Here is an 18,550-nt window from a genome sequence, read left to right as displayed (position 1 = left end):
AGTAGAAACAGAAGAAGTGTTTTGAAAATGTATTGTATACTTGGTGTAGTAAGCCCTACACACCACTGTGGGAGTGGCACAAATTGTTTAGAGGAAATCAGGGAAACTCTGTAGAAATATTTTCACATCATGTAGATTAATAAAGTTGAGAGTATTTTTTATTTCCTAATTCAATTTAGGATTTTATAAAAGATGCATAAAAAAGGTTTACAGGTTGTAAGGAATTCTCATCTGTCGCCTGGACAGGGTAACCCTCTTTTCATCTGCCACCTGGGCAGGATAACCTAAAATTCAGCCTCTCGAACCTCTGCTCGATTTCCGTTCTCCACAAGCGCTTGGGGAAATCTCAACGAAACACACACGCGTCAGTCTTTCAAAGAGAAGTTCCAAAGTTTATTAGGAAAGGCAGGAATATATAGTCGTACAAGAAGAGGGAGGGTGTAGTGGGTGTGTGTGTTGGTATGTGTGTGTGCATCAGTGTTTAAGTGACCTCTCAGTTACCCCAATAAAGTCAGATCTTATCAGGGAAGGGAACCTATACTCTATACTTCCCTTAGTTCCCATGGCTGGTAACGTAAAGAATGATTATGGCAGGGCCATCTGTTGTAAGACTAAGTATGGTAGGGACAAGAGTGTGTCTGTGTGTGTTTGGGTGGGGGGGTATGGGGCGAATGTATGTGTGTGTGTGTGTGTGTGTGTGTGTGTGTGTGTGTGTGTGTGTGTGTGTGTGTGTGTGTGTGAGTGAGAGAGAGAAAGAATAAGAACAATGTGCTCTATACAGAAAGTCTGCAACATTACCAGAAAAGATTGTTTTATACAATTATTCTCACAAAGGTTTACATATTTGCACAGTAATATTTGTAAAATCAACTAGGTACATAATCCCCGTCAATGAATTATTATTAACTGTTACTTTAATGTACTGAGGTTTTTTGAAGTAGCCGTTAGTCCCAAAGATGATCATTTGGTTTAAATCTTTGTTGGTCCAAACTCATGTCGCATATCCTAAACGTTTGCCAATTAGATCAACAGGACCGCTAAATCTAATATCTGAGACTTTGATTATTCTTGATTTTATGTCTCAGGTTTGGTTTGAGAGATGTAATTGCAACATACTGTACATAGGTGGCTGTCTGTTTTGGATCCCTAGCAGTTCTGTTTGTAACACAGAGTATCTGTACACCAACATATAAGCAGATTCTATTAAGCTGAGCATTCTCTAATCATGCATTTGCATCTCTGACAACCTTTGTTTAGGACGAGAAACCGGCTGATGTTTAGAGCAAAGATCATCATTATGCAGCATCTCGATAAGCTTTAAAACAAGAGTAAAGGATCATAACCTTCAAAATTATAGTGACATCCTGGAAGCACTCCTTGGACAGTAATGCAAGTTATGCAGCAGTCACATATGTTCCCACTTGTCTACCAAAGAACTCACTACAAGGCATCCATAAACTGTACCAGCTCCAGTTGTGTTCCACTTCATGAAGATTTCAGACCTTCAGTGAGAAGATGCCAACTCAATGTGGTCTTTGTGGACAACAACATCCTAATTAATACACAATTATCAGACTGTATCTAACTGAAAAGGACATTATTCATAATAACACTCTCTGCTGTTTATAACAGTTTATAATCACACCCTCAATTGTCACACAAATGAGGATGAGGTTCCCTTTTGAGTGAGGTTCCTCTCAAAGTTTCTTCCTCTTCTATCTAAGGGAGCTTTTCCTCACCACAGTCACCTCAGGCTTATTAATCTTGAACATTTTGTACTTTATTTCTGCTTTGAAACAAAATCCACTGTTAAAAGTGCTTTAGAAATAAAACTGAACTGAATTGATTTGAAAACCATCCAGCACCTCGGACAAAATGGAGAAGCATTCGTGTTAGCCTGAAGCTGTGAATGCAAATGCCTTGTGGTGTTCAGACAATACTCTCACCACACAGCATCTTTTCCTTACAGACTGGTGGATATGCTACAGTTCTTGGTTATAGCCACTAAAAATGGCAGGAAAATCTGTAATTGGTCAAAGGTGAGAATGTGTCAAGAAGAGAAGAGAAGAAACCTATAAAGAACCCATTCTTTTCAGAAAATCAGAATCAGAAAGAGCTTTACTGCCAGGCATGTTTTCACACGCAAGGAATTTGTTATAGTGACACAAGCTCCACAGTGGAGCAGAATGACATGTACAATATAGACAAATTGTATGAACAAATGCACAAGTGTGAAATAAGCAATTGAAATATACAATTTTGGCAATTTGTATGTACAAATGGCCAAGTGTGAAATGAGCAATTGAAATATACAATATGGGCAAATTTGTATGTACAAATGTACAAGTGTGAAATGTTCAATTGAAATATACATAATATATGTTTTAAGTAAATAGTGTGTAAGAATAATGTGTGTTCCGTGTATGGTAAGTGTTCATCAGATGGATTTCCTGAGGGAAGAAACTGTTCCTATGTCTGGTCGTTCTGGAGCTCAGGGCTCTGTAGCGTCAACCAGATGGCAACATTTCAAAGACGGAGTGTGCTGGATGTGAGGGGTCCAGAGTGATTGTCTTTGCTCTTTTGCTCACTCTGGAGAAGTACAGGTCTTGGAGAATGGGGAGTGTTGTGCTCAGTTGTGCTCAATTGTTTGCTCAGCAGTCCGGACTACCCTCTGTAGTCTTCTGATTTCAGATTTGGTAGCTGAGCTGAACCAAACAGTAATTGAGGTGCAGAGGACGGATTCAATGATGGCAGTGTAGAACTGTTTCAGCAGATCCTGTGACAGGTTGAACTTCCTCAGCTGCCAAAGGAAGTACAACCTCTGCTGTGCCTTTTTCACAATGGAGTCTATGTGAGTGTCCCACTTCAGGTCCTGGGAGATTGTGGTTCCCAGGAATCTGAAAGACTCCACTGCTGTAACAATGCTGTCCATGATGGTAAGTGGGGTCAGAGCAGGGGGGTTTCTCCTGAAGTCCACGATCATCTCCAGTGTCGAGCGTGTTCAGCTCCAGGTTGTTAAATAGCGCTGCCAGGTATAAAATCTGGTGACACAGGAATGACATACGGTGGCCGGGAAGTGCAAAACAAATTAACAAAACCCAAACCAAATTAACAAAACCCAAACCAAATTAACAAAACCCAAACCAAATTAACAAAACCCAAACCAATTTAACAAAACCCAAAACACATTAACAAAACCCAAACCAAATTAACAAAACCCAAAACACATTAACAAAACTGTAAGAAATTACAGAAATTGCACCCAAATTCCACTCCAAGATACACATCTAAAAGAGCTCATTCCTAAAAAGGTTTAAGTATCATAAGGTAATACGTTTAGGGCTCTAAACGTATAAACTTGATTCAATTATAAATATGGGAACGGCAGCAGGACATTAAGCATCACCATGAACAAAGGGTCTACGTGACTGCGATTACCATTTAAAGTGACCACTTGGTTGATAACAACTGTAACAATACCAAGACAAGGTGTAGGTGACCATGATTAACATTTAAAGACAATCAGCTAGACAACAAGGTGTAGCCCAGCCATTTGGGAGACATTCAATTCTTACACTCAACACACATTCAAAGCGGAACTTCATTTAAATTACCAAAAGGGAAAACTGTATATAATGCTTGAGCAGGATTTGCTCTGGGTTCTTGTTGACTCCGATGAACCCAAAGTACGTCATGTATTTTGTCACTGCTATGCTGGAATAAACTTCTTGTTCTTCATTAAGATCTTCACCATCATCGTCTTATTTTTACACTACGCATTTTTTATTTCTTACAAAACCCAAACCAAATTAACAAAACCCAAACCAAATTAACAAAACCCAAACCAAATTAACAAAACCCAAACCAATTTAACAAAACCCAAAACACATTAACAAGTCAGACAACCCGGAAGCGGTTGGTATAATTTGTTAATGGAAACTTACCATCATCGGACGAGACACCTTTCATTCACCTTTATATCTTTAATGACAGTCGTCTTGTCCAAGTTTCCATTCACAAACTATACCTACCGCTTCCGGGTTGTCTGAATCGGTGCATGAAACACATTAACAAATCAGAAAACACATTAACAAATCAGAAAACAAATTAACAAATCAGAAAACAAATGAACAAATCAGAAAACACAACGACATTTCAGACAACTCGGAAGTGGTTGGTATAGTTTGTGATTGGACAAGACACCTGTCACTCAAAGTATACATGAAGTTCAACAGTCTGCCACAGGGAAAAGTTGGAATGGATGGATGGAATGGATTACTGTGGATTAATTCTGTTATTTTCTTGAACGGAGAACTTTATTTAAACGGAGAACTTTACACATTACACATAAGATTCCATACCTGTATATCTTGAGTGACAGGTGTCTTGTCCAATGATCGGTAAGTTTCCATTCAAAAAACGATACACTACCGTTTCTGGGTTGTCTGACTTGTCCTTGTGTTTTCGAATTTGTTAATGTGTTTTCTGATTTGTTAATTTGGTTTGGGTTTTGTTAATGTGTTTTTGGTTTTGTTAATGTGTTTTCGGTTTTGTTAATTTGGTTTGGGTTTTGTTAATTTGGTTTGGGTTTTGTTAATGTGTTTTCGGTTTTGTTAAATTGGTTTGGGTTTTGTTAATGTGTTTTCGGTTTTGTTAATGTGTTTTCGGTTTTGTTAATTTGTTTTGCACTTCCTGGCCACCGTAATGACACCACAAGTGAGCGCCGCAAACTGCAGGAGTACGCTGACATATATATCTACTTATGTATCTATATATCTATACTTGTATATCTATACTTACATATCTCTATATATCTACTCTATATATCTATCTATACTTATATATCTATTTCATGTTGAGCTTCCAAGATCCCAGAAGTATCAGAGCAGCTGACTGGTGTAACATTTACTGAATAAGTGGGAAAAAAAAATACACACACGCACACACAAACAAACGCGCACACACACACACACACACACACACACACACACACACACACACACACCAGTAAAGTGCTACATCCCTCATGCCACATCTAACAGTGCGAACTGTAGGCATAAGTACATGGCAAATGGGTATGTCTATTATAGGTGAGATCAGAAATAACAGTCTTATCTGAAGATGAACAAGAATGTGTAGATTGCCGAGGAGGATGACAATGTTCCAACTTTTATCCCACTTTTGGATGCTAAGGCCTGTGACATAGAATCCAACTATATCCCCGAGAAAGTTTCTTCAGCCAGGTAAGTAGCATATTAGTCCATAACCATCCAAAATAACCACAGCAGATGAGCAGAAGCTACACCATAAAATAATTCTATTTGAGCAGGAAACAATAAAGTTTCTCAAACAGAGTTAAGATAACCATTACCAAAGAACATGAGGCAGCTTCAAACATGATCTCACATTTTACTCTGCAACTTCCTGTTTTATCCCTTCAGGACATGTTCCAGTGATTATTGAGATAAGGGACAAAACATGTCCACCAGATAAAACACAGTTTGTGGGTAAAAAAATTACTTAATATTACACATACACTTAACTAGAAGACTAAAAAAGGTAATGAAAGCACAACTAAATATTATTTCATGTCGTTTTATAAATGTTTTTAATTCTAAATGATATGATATGTGACCAGTGTCTGTAAAAACCCTTGTCCGGAAGCAGGTGTCATTACATTACAATAGCATAAAAACAATTAAAAGTAATTTTAAATTAAATGTTATATTTACTATGTGTAAGTAGTTCAGTAATTAATTTAATGAGCATCAAAAGTTACCACTGAAAACTGATTTTAATGTAGTTTTAAGACGATTTAACTTGTGTCCTGGGTTTTTGTCAACACCGTCAGACCTTTTTTTTTAATAAAAAAATCAGGAATTATTGAGGGCAGCCAAAACTCTGAGGACCTTTTTATGACTTCCTTGTTCTTACAAATGCCATGAGACCACTTTACTGTAGCTCTGGTACATTTTTAATATTCTTTTAAATTTATACCTACTTGTTAATACTTTGCATGTCACAACCATAGTGTGTCAACACCATAAACAATGTAATATAAGATTTGTATGATATTTTCTGTTATAAATGCTTAATTTAAAGTATAAAGGTAACAAGAAACGAATGATAAACAAGATGGCTCTTGTGAGAAGCACATGTGTTATGAGAGGAAACATGGTATTTTGTCAACTCCGTCACATGTCAACACCATCAGGATTTGTGTCTGACGGTGTTGACTCTTTCTAAGACGGTGTTGACAAATGCCATTATGTGCATTATTCCTCATTTTAGTGTAGTTTACTTTAAATGTACTTACAATTATATTACTTACAAAACATTTTATATTACTGTTGCTCAGTTTTATGTTGAATTGCAACCAATTGCTATATAGCTTTATGTTTTGAATTGAATCTCATTTTCATAGCTTCTCAAGTACTTGATATGTGCAGTGTTGCTTATGATTACACATAATTTGAAGCTTATGCTTTTCCATCAGGAAAGCATACTGATGGAATGGTATGCATTTCAGGCTAGAATGGCTAGGGAGAAGCTATCAGTGGAGGAACGAAAGAGAAGGAATAGGGAGTATCAAAAAAGAAGACGAGAAAAAATTTATAGCCATCCTGAGCTGAAAGAAGAGTTTCTGAGAAAGGAGAGGGAAAGATGGAGAAATAAGGTGAAGGAGGGCAAAATAAAAAACATCTCTGATTTGGAAGAAAGCCAAGAGGTATAAGAGAAGGTTTTGGAAACAAGCACAGAAAGAGTCAAGAGAACGCAAGAACAAAGCACAGGAAGGCAAGCATCTAGACACCCCACCACAGAGTCCTTTGGACATCAGTTTTGAGGATCCAAGGAGTAGTAGGCAGCTAGTTGTTCACAGTTTTTTGGAAAACAATGCAAGGATGACAACAGACAAGCAAGATACCATTACCAGGAAAAAAGTAAAACGTCAAAGGATGATTCTAAACGACACATTGCAAAACCTTCACATTGCATTTGTCCAGCAAAACCCAAACATTAGACTTAGTTACTCATCCTTCTGTGCATTGCGTCCATTTCACATTACACCTCCAAGAGCCTCAGACCGAAAGACATGTCAGTGTCTGTATCATGAGAATGCAACACTGATGCTTGAGGTCCTGAAGTCATTCAATGCTTTAACAACCAGCAAACTTGAAGAGAGTTTCCAACTTGTATGTTGTTCTCCAGCAAACGAATCTTGTCTTTTACGTACCTGCACCCGATGTCTGAACAAATTTTCAGTTCTTTCTCCAGGGCAAGGGAAAACACAAGTGGAGTGGAAGCAGTGGAAGCGCATTGAGGAGGGAACAGAAGATGGGGCGCACTTTCACACCAAACTGGTGAAACACACTGGCACTCTTTCAGAGCTTATGATTCTCTACCAAGACAAACTAAGAAATGAGACAACCACCCATGTCCACTCAGTTCATAATCAAACCAAGGAGTACAGGAACATGATAACAAATTGTGCTGAAACCCCTGTTATTGTTCATGTTGACTTCTCTAAGGCCTGGAAATGTAAATACAGTTCAGAAGTACAATCCTGTCACTATGGGCAAAACCTTCCGCAGCTCACACTTCATACAGGCATGTTCTACACCAAACATGAAAAGGCAGGATTCTGCACGGTCTCAGAGTCCAAGCGCCAGGATGCTGCAGCCATCTGGACCTATATGGATCAAATCCTGACAGGCATTCCTGCAAGATTTCCAAAGATTAACACTGTTCACTTTTGCAGACAGTATAAAAATAAAAAGAACTTTCATTTCCTCTGTGCTGTCCTTCCCCAAATGGGATTCAAGAATGCAACGTGGAATTTCTTTCCTAATTCACATGGCAAGGGTGCCCCAGATGGCATTGGGGCAACAGTTAAGAGGTGTGCAGACAGTATTGTGCTGAGAGGTCAGGACATTGTGGATGGCAGAGCATTTTATGAAATGGTGTCTAAGTTTTTGTGGATGGCAGAGCATTTTATGAGATGGTGTCCAGCAGCCTAAGTGGTGTCAAGCTACAATACGTTACCAGTGATGATTTTCAGTCCTGAAAACCATTCCCGGAACAAGGACGATTCATCAAGTTGTAGCTAAAGGGAACATCATGAAACATTGTAGAAACATTTCGTGTTTTTGCAATGAGCCACAGATTTGCCAGTGTTTCAGTCCTGTTACTCACACTTTGGATGGCATCCCTCAAGACCCAGATGAAGGACCCAGACAGAGTCCTCTGGCAATGCTGATGGAGGCCATGGAGAAAGAGCCTAGCAGAGAACCTGAGGGCACAACAACTGGGATAGGCCCCGATGATACTCAGAGTGGAGACTGGCTTGTTGTCATGTATGAACAGAACTGGTGGCTGGCTAAAGCCTTAACAATTGACCCAGAGCATCAAGATGTTCAAGTTGAATTTTTTCACCCTCAAGGGCCAAATGAAAAAACAAGGATGGCGGGATGTCTGCTTTGTGCCATTTACAGATATTCTAGTCAAGCTGAATGAGCCATCATCACCCGTCCGTACAAGCAGCACCAGGGAGATATATAACATATCAGCAGAGGTCATGGATTTCATAGAAGAGCAACACTTGAATCGTCTGTTGCCTGGTGTTTAAACTCCATCGACTGCCTCCAAGAAACTTCAATGACTTCTGCATCAAGTTACATTTTTGAAGATTTAAAGTTAAGCCTGCATCATGTAGGTACTGCAACACTTCTCTAAGGTGGTTAAGATGTTCTTCCTCAAACTTTGAGTACACCACAATATCATCAATGTACACAAAGCCACTTTTACCTTTTTGATCCTTTAGCACAATCTCCATAAGATGCTGAAACGAGGCTGCTGAGTTCTTAAGGCCAAAAGGTAACTGTAAAAATTCATATAGCCCTGACTGAGTCACAAAAGCAGTCTTATGAACGCTTTCAGGATCCATCTCAACTTGCCAATATCCACTTTTAAGATCAAGGGTACTGGAAACTGCTGCTCCATACACTGACTCAAGGATATCATGGATCTGAGGCATGGGGTACCCATCCAGATACGTCTTTGCATTTAGACCTCTGAAATCAATACAAAACCTTTGTCCACCCCCCTTCTTGGGCACTAAAACTACAGGAGCAGCCCAAGAAGAAAATGAAGGTTGGATGATCTTCTTATCCAACATGACCCTGATCTCCTGGTCAATTAAGGCTTGTTTTTACGGTGATACCTCATTGGTGATAACACGATGTCTATGTTCATTTGTACATACACTTGGCCACTCTTGAAGTAATAGTCGAAGTTGTGACCTGGAGATGGAAGATGTGTCTGAGTTTGCAACCAGCTGTTGAATATATTGACTGGTTTCTGAGGTTTCATCTGAAATGGGCAGAGCAACGAAAAGTGATAGCAGTGTGTCTGTAGCAGAAGGGGTTAAGAATGAAAAAGTTTCTTCTTGATGATTAGTGGTAGCAGGCAAGGTATACAGAGCATTGCCAATATGCAAACTAATTCCCGTCACTACCAGAAAACCCAATCCTTGCACAATGGGTATGGTGAGATCATCATCTTTCATTACAAACAGTTCAAGTGCATCTTCTTCCATGTAGATCACATTCACTACTCCATACACCCATAGCAGGTAATACCAAACCACCAGCTTGCTTGAAAGTTTGACCACGGCTTGATTTTAACGGTTCACTTCGTCCCAACTGTTTACAGCATGACTCTTGTATCAGAGTTAGGGAGCTTCCAGTATCAACCAGAGCTTGAAAGTATCTCCCTCTGATCAATACAGGTAAGGTCATAATCTTTAAGTTGGACTCTTTTTCAAAGATTGTAGCATACGGGTTGAGAACTGATTTGACTTGGGATGATAATCTCGTTCAGGCTGAGATTTTCTTTTATGTGTTTCTGCATTTACCTGGCTCCAATATCATTTGGATTCTTCAAAATCTCTCTCCATTTGTGTTCCAGTTCTCACCAACTCACTCACTTCCTTCACAGTTCCTCTCAATAAGCTTGCAAGTCTAGGGTTACAATTCCTCAGGATAGCTTGAACAATCTCTAGACAAAGAGCTCGGTAGTGGTAAGCAAAATTCAATTCAATTCAATTCAAGTTTATTTGTATAGCGCTTTTTACAATAGACATTGTCTCAAAGCAGCTTTACAGAACATAAACATAGAACAGAAGGTAAATATAAGGAATAATATAAAGAATTAATATAATAAAAAATTCAAGATTATTATTAGATATCGTCTCTAGGTTACGACCGTATCCCTACTTCCCTGAAGAACGAGACGCTGCGTCGAAACGCTATGGGCGTTCCCAAAGAGTTTCAACGCAGCTCAAGTTCCGAAAGGGAACTATAGTTCACAATGTGTATGTATTTATCCCCAATGAGCAAGTCTGAGGTGACTCAGGCAGCAGTGGCAAGGAAAAACTCCCTTAAATTGGTAAAGGAAGAAACCTTGAGAGGAACCAGACTCAAAGGGGAACCCATCCTCATATGGGTGACACTTGAGGGAGTGATTATAAATATACAGTCAAACAAATGTTGTATTGGTGTAAGGATCACATGGAGTTCAGATCTCCTCTTTAGTATCACAGAGTTCAACTGGAGCTGGTAGATCTGTAGATGTATCAGGATTCTCACAAGTCGGCCTCATCTCAGTGGAGGTCCAACATCGTCCAAAATCATGAATGGACTCTCTGGGTCCTTGTTTCCTTTCCAAAAGACGCTTAGTTGCTTCAACTTCATAATCATCTGCGAGGAAAGCATGCAAAAATTCTTTTTTAAACTCCTCCCAGGTAAGTACGTCTTCTTTCTGCTAACCACCAGTCTTTTGCCGTCCCCTTTAATACTGAGGTAAGAGATGCTAGGATTTCAGAATTCGATAGATGTCCAATTGCAAAATATTCTTTGCACCATTCTATGAATGACGCAGGATCATCAGAATCAAACTGGGGAAATTCAGTTTTTACACATTGTCTGGGAAGTTTAGCAAGGGTTTTTTTAGTATTTGTAGGTGTAGGTAACGGAGGAGAAGCTGGAGTAGAGGCATTAGGAATATAACTCTTAAACTTAGCATCAAGTTGAGCATCTCTCCTCTTCAGGCAATCTACCATCGACTTTCCCATATCTTGAATGCTTAATTCGAGACCCTGCTTGTTGACATTCTCTTTCAATCTTATAAGTCAATTTCTCTTCAAGGAGCTTACACTGGCTGCTAAACTCAGTTTGGGAACAGCACTGACTTAACTTTTGTAGACAAGCTTGTAAATCCTGTTCTGAAGTTGTAAGTCGCTCAGTCAGGCCTTGAACATGCGTCTCAACAGAGCTGATATGAAAGACTTTAACTTGGAATGACCTACAGAAATCACTAAAGCTACAATGTCTAATTTCCTTAAATGATTTTAAACATTATGTTAAATCTATAGAACATGAGTCCATTCACACTTGCAAATGTTTTAATTAATGGCACTTTTATTTAAATTGAAATGCACTTGAGTTGACTTTTGTCTTTTTGTTTGTTTTGTGCTTGTGTGATTTAATTTGTTCTGCTATTTTGGCCAGGTCTCTCTTGAAAAAAAGATTCTATATCTCAATGAGACTAATCTGGTTAAATAAAGGTTAAATAAAAAAAAAAAAAAAAAAAGACTAGGTCATCTGGAAGAAGAGGAAGAAGATTAATATCAGAGTGAACATCGGATTCCTCTTCGTCATCCGAGATAAGGTACAGTTCACTAAAAGTATTTATAAGATCTTTTATTTGAGTTGGATCTCTTCTAGTGGTAAAAGGTACGGCAGTGAAATCAACCGGAGGTTCATGTCCATCCCCTGCACTGTGCAATGTTGTCGACATTTCTATTACAGAATACCCATTCTAGACAAAACAAACACCCATAGATTCTTTTTTTTTAACAATCAACAAAAGATGCCCCGTATGGTCCTCCAAGATTTTTTCAAAACGGTTTAGATGATAGAATAGAATAGAGTTTTATCAGAATAGAAAATGATATGTATATAATCTATTTTAAATAAATGTCATTGTAGCCACAAACAGTTTATGTATTATATACATATACAAGAAACAGTTAGGAATAGAATTATTGTTCGTACTGTTATTTTATAGACAATAAGAGTGTTTAAAACCACCAAGACGGATGTGTGCGGTATGTGATTGGTTGTTAGGAACAGTGATGAGTCAGTGATTGGGCAGAGGAAACTATGGTGATTAGTAATAGGACTTTGGGAGGAATGGTGGTTATTGATTCGGCTTTGGGAAAAACTGGTGGTCATTGACTGGGCATTGGGAATTAGTGATTGGTCATTGGTAACAATGGAGATTAGTGATTGGGCTTTAGAGTGAAAATTGTGGTTAGTGACTTGGGCATTGGAAAAAGTTAATTGTTGATTGGGCATTGGGAATTATGGTGATTAGTGATTTGGCACTGATAACATTGGTACAGTGATTGGTCATTGGGAACAATAGTGATTGGGCATTGGGTGCAATATTGTTTAGTCTTTGGCCATTGGGAACAATTGTGATTAGTGATTGTGCTTTGGGTAAAAATGGTGGTCAGTGATTAGGCATTTGTAAAAATGGTGATTAGCAGGCACTAATATCTGCTCTAAAAGTCACTAAATTTGTTGCTAGGCTTTTTTTATCTAATAAAAATCACTAAAGTCGTTTAAGACTAACCAGATGTAGCAAGAAAGTTTCTAAGAAGCATAAAGACAGGCTTGGTGAACGTCACAAACATGAACCATCATTCTGTAGCTACTGTAGTTAGCCACTGTTCAGCCCTGATATCCTCTGCATGTTTTTTGTCAGGTGGGGACGTGGATTTGGTCTCATTCAGCTGTTTGCTGAAGAGGACAGCATTCTGAACCAACCAAACAGTTTACTGGGCATCATCTTTTACACTCTGCAGCTAGGCCTAGGTGAGTTTATACAGCCAAGCTTTCACCTTCTGTGTAGCTTTAAGATTACAGTAATTACAAAGGATCCAAAACTACCATTAGCTTTTAGCATTCTGTAAACCTTATACAACTTATTATTGAATGCTCTAACAAACAACAGGACATGGTCAGTAAATTGAACATTTCCTTTTACTGTTGCAGGCCAAATGGTGTCAAATACAGCAGCACATTTCTTGGTCATGGCATCCTGGGTGTCAGTAGCTGGTTCAATCTATCTAGCTTCTAGTGTTATCTAGTGTTTCTTCTGAATAAAGACGTGTATGCCTCAGATGCTCCAACTAGGGGTCACAATCCCACATGATTTATAAATGGGATCATGGCAGAAAATCTCCTCCTTTTTTGTGGTTTATAATTTATTATTAGAAATATCAAATATGGACATTACTGGGACTCAGGTGCAGACAGGTAACATTTAAACTAACAGTGGATGGCTTATTATATTGGGATGGCTTATTATATTGAAACAGATAGTCTGTTTCACTATCCTGACATGTCAAATTAGCGTAGTTAAACAAATACTAATGTTGTGCCTCAAAACTCATTAGAATTATTTAGATTAGATTCGACTAATCAGTAAATTATTGTTTACTTCACTGCACGTGGGAAGAAGGCAACAAAATGTAGAATCTAACCAAAAGTGCAAAGTTGTAGTGCAGTACAGGCATATTGACAGATATACATGATTATATATATACTGCTCAAAAAATTAAAGGGAACACTTAAGCAACACATCCTAGATCTGAATGAATGAAATAGTCTTATTAAATACTTTGTTCTTTACATAGTTGAATGTGCCGACAACAAAATCGCACAAAAATTATCAATGAAAATCAAATTTATTAACCCATGGAGGTCTGGATTTGGAGTCACACTCAAAACTGAAGTGGAAAAACACACTACAGGCTGATCCAACTTTGATGTAATGTCCTTAAAACAAGTCAAAATGAGGCTCAGTGGTGTGTGTGGCTTCAACGTGCCTGTATGACCTCCCTACAACGCATGGGCATGCTCCTGATAAGTTGGCGGATGGTCTCCTGAGGGATCTCCTCCCAGACCTGGACTAAAGCATCCGCCAACTCCTGGACAGTCTGTGGTGCAACATGGTGTTGGTGGATGGAGCGAAACATGATTTCCCAAATGTGCTCAATTGGATTCAGGTCTGGGGAATGGGCGGGCCAGTCCCCAGCATCAATGCCTTCGTCGTGCAGGAACTGCTGACACTCTCCAGCAACATGAGGTCTAGCATTGTCTTGCATTAGGAGGAACCCAGGGCCAACCGCACCGGCATATGGTCTCTCAAGGGGTCTGAGGATCTCATCTCGGTACCTAATGCCAGTCAGGCTACCTCTGGCGAGCACATGGAGGGCTGTGCGGCCCTCCAAAGAAATGCCACCTCACACCATTACTGACCCACTGCCAAACCAGTTATGCTGGAGGATGTTGCAGGTAGGAGAATGTTCTCCACAGCGTTTCCAGACTCTGTCACATGTGCTCAGTGTGAACGTGTTTTCATCTGTGAAGAGCACAGGGCATCAGTGGCGAATTTGCCAATCTTGGTGTTCTCTGGCAAATGCCAAATGTCCTACCCGGTGTTGGGCTGTAAGCACAACCCCCACCTGTGGACGTCGGGCCCTCATACCACCCTCATGGAGTCTGACCGTTTGAGCAGACACATGCACATTTGTGGCCTGCTGGAGGTAATTTTGCAGGGCTTTGGCAGTGCTCCTCCTGTTCCTCCTTGCACAAAGGCGGATGTAGCGGTCCTGCTGCTGGGTTGTTGCCCTCCTACGGCCTCCTCCATGTCTCCTGATGTACTGGCTTTTCTCCTGGTAGCACCTCCATGCTCTGGACACTACGCTGACAGACACAGCAAACATTCTTGCCACAGCTCGCATTAATGTGCCATCCTGGATGAGCTGCACTACCTGAGCCAGTTGTGTGGGTTGTAGACTCCGTCTCATGCTACCACTAGAGTGAAAGCACCACCAGCATTCAAAAGTGACCAAAACTTCAGCCAGAAAGCATAGGAACTGAGAAGTGGTCTGTGGTCACCACCTGCAGAACCGCTCCTTCATGGCAGGGTCTTGCTATGGGGTCATGCTAATTGCCTATAATTTCCACCTGTTTTCTATTCCATTTGCATAACAGCATGTGAAATCAGTGTTGCTTCCTAAGTGGGCAGTTTGATTTCACAGAAGTGTGACTGACTTGAAGTTACATTGTGTTGTTTAAGTGTTCCCTTTATTTTTTTGAGCAGTATATATATATATATATATATATACATATATATATATATACGTATATATATATATATACGTATATATATATATATATATATATACGTATATATATATATATATATATATATATATATATATATATATATACATATATATATATATGTATATATATATATACGTATATATATATACGTATATATATATACATATATATATATACGTATATATATATACGTATATATATATATACGTATATATATATATATATATATATATATATATATATATATATATATATATATATATATATATATATATATATATATATATATATACAGAGAGAGATTGAGAGAGAGATGTACTTGTGATACGTTAAGATAAAATAAAATAAACACATTTTTAGAATATGAAACTATTCTAAATTAAATTAAATATGCAACCTTTTCACTATTCGAAATTTAAGAAATTGCAGAATTTCTTGCACACTATTTATGTAACGGTACCTTTTTTTTTATAGTAATTATTTTGAGAGACTTTTATTTTGACGAGCAGATTGGTTTTCATGCGTGTGGCGAGTGTGAAAAAAAGGGAGCGCGCAGCGGGAAAAAAAGGGGTTAGCAGAAGTGAGTGTCGTGTCACGTCTGAGAAGCTGTTCTATAAAATTTCTTTAAGAGAACTAAATTAAATCGGAGCTTTAGTCGGATAAAGGACTGTTTACTGCACTGTTTTGTGGACTGTAAGTTCTACACAGTTAAGGACTCCGTTTTGGGTCGATTGGTTCCTGAGAAGTTTAGCCGTCGCTGGAGTGAGGCAGCAACTTTATGCTAGCTGCAAGCACGCTCGTGGGTGCTCAGTGTCGGCTGCTGTGTGTGTTCGTGGTGTGGAGCACTGTTTTGAGAAGATTTGAATTTGAGTTTACCCTGCCATCCAAACGACATCTCAGCTGATTCGTCTCAAGAGTGATTTGTTTATTATTCACTCCTTTGTGATTCATTTGATCGATTCATCGGGATACTGCTATTGAAAGAGGGAATTAAATTACATCTCTCGAGTTAATTGCAACGCACGCTACGTCAAGACAACGTATTTCTACTCATTCTACAGACTGGTATTTCCTATTTGTTCTTTTGGGATATCGTGGTTTGATGGACGGTACAGTTAAAACTTTAAGTTGAGCGTTTTGGTGTGTGAAATTGTGAATGCTCATTGAGAACTGTTATTTTCTCACTGTTTTGAGTGTATTTGTGTTCAAAAGGTCAATTTAAGTGTTGTGATTTAATTCTGAAGTTCTAAGTGAATTTTGAATTTCAAGGAAAATAAGAGTTTTCTTTGACGAAAAGAAGCGTGTTTTCTTTTCTAAAGTGTTATACTATATACTGAATATATTGAAAGTGATTGTGTTTGGGTGACAGTACAAAGAAATCCATGCAATACATTTGTTTATGTAACTTTTCTGTTTATTTTCTTTGATGTTTTCATTATATTGAGTATTGAGACTAATTCTTGTTTAAGAAATTATATATAGAAAATAAACAAGGTTTATATTTCTTTATACTTACCTGAAGTGTAATCTTTAAGTGAAGTCTGTCAGGGAGTAAGGGCGTCTCACCTACCTTAATAGACTTGGGGAGGGAGGAGTATGTGAACTCTTTATATATAATTCTGTCTCACATAGTTTTACTTCAGAAGGCTTTCTCGTGACGTTACACTAACTGGAGCCTACCCTTGTCAGTCTGAAGGGCCATTCACCCATAAGGTAGGAAACAACATACAAAGTCCATCGTGTACAGAGACTAAAAGCACTGGGGGCGGGGACAAAGATCCTTTCGTTACTCAGTCTTCCAGGGCAGCACAAATTTATTCCCTTACTATACGAGAATAATTGTTCCCGTTACATTTAAATGTAAGAGAATTTGTAATAAATAAATAAATTAAAAAGCTCTGATTTTTTTTCTCCAGGGTCTTTCCCCCTCCATTGATGCATGTGCTCAAATGAAATGCAGGTTTTTTTTATTATTCTTTATTATTGATCTAACATGGTTCTTTAGGTTTTACACAAACCTGTGGAATCACTGCCTGGTTTGGAAACAGCACCGCTGGCAAAGCCCTGAAAAGGGTCGTGTGAACTGCCAGCCACATTGTTGGAGGTGAGCTTCCCTCCCTCCAGGATATCTACACAAGGCGGTGTATATGAAAAGCTCGGAGGATCATCAGTGACTCCAGCCACCCGTCCCACAGACTGCTCTCTCTGCTTCCCTCAGGAAGACGCCTCCGCAGCATCCGATCCCACACTAGCCGGGATAGCTTTTTCCCTCAGGCTATCAGACTAATTAACAGTCAAAACTAATACACCCTACAGCATACTTCCACAATATGGTATGCCACACACTGCACTTTAACTGCAACAGCTCAACACTCGACTATACACACACTGCATTTATACTGCATTTATACACACTGGACTATACATACACACTGCATTTTATTTAATATAATAATCCATTTGACATTAATCTATCTGTTACCACTGGATATTTCTGTATCTGTACAGTCTGTTGCACCTTAACATATTACATATATATTTATACTTATACATACATACATACATACATACATACATATATATCAGTACATACTGTATATAATGTGTAGTGCATTGTAAATATGTCTAATAGTACACTATGTGTACTGACTATGTACGAGCATATTGCATCTTTTTCACATTTGCACATTTCACCTGGTATTGAGCATTTTGCACATTTTCACCCGTATGTAAACTGTTCTTAAACTATTCTTAATTTCTGTTTAATTACTGTATGTAAATTGTTCTGCGATTTCTGGATTTCGCTCCCAAGAATTTCACTCACCAAGGCAAATGTGCTGTGGTGATGTGACAATATAAGTGACTTGACTTGATAAGTGACTTGGAATCCTTACCAACCTGACAACATAACTCTTAATAACAACAGTTTATTTATATGTTTATAATGTAAAACTCGAGTTTATTGATTAAAGTTATTTAATTTCTTCAGAACTACAAATTTTCAAACTGTTAAGTTTGTTGGAACAGTTGCATTATTTTTACATCACTAACTATATGCTAAAGGTTTTGCCTGAAAACGCAGAAACTGGCGTCTCAAATCTGAATAGACTTCAAATGGAATTTACAGTCAGCTCAATTCAGTAGTTTAGTAAACACTGGAAAACTCTGCTCTATTTCTATTCATCAGATGCTAATGATTTAAAAAAAACATTAAACTATTTAAATTTGTTGCTGGAGTAAACATGATTGATTATTGATAATAACGAACTGAATACATTCTGAAATAAATG

This window comes from Tachysurus vachellii, chromosome 2, assembly GCF_030014155.1.
Source record: "Tachysurus vachellii isolate PV-2020 chromosome 2, HZAU_Pvac_v1, whole genome shotgun sequence".
NCBI lineage: Eukaryota > Metazoa > Chordata > Actinopteri > Siluriformes > Bagridae > Tachysurus > Tachysurus vachellii.
Note: the sequence above shows the minus strand (reverse complement) of the source record.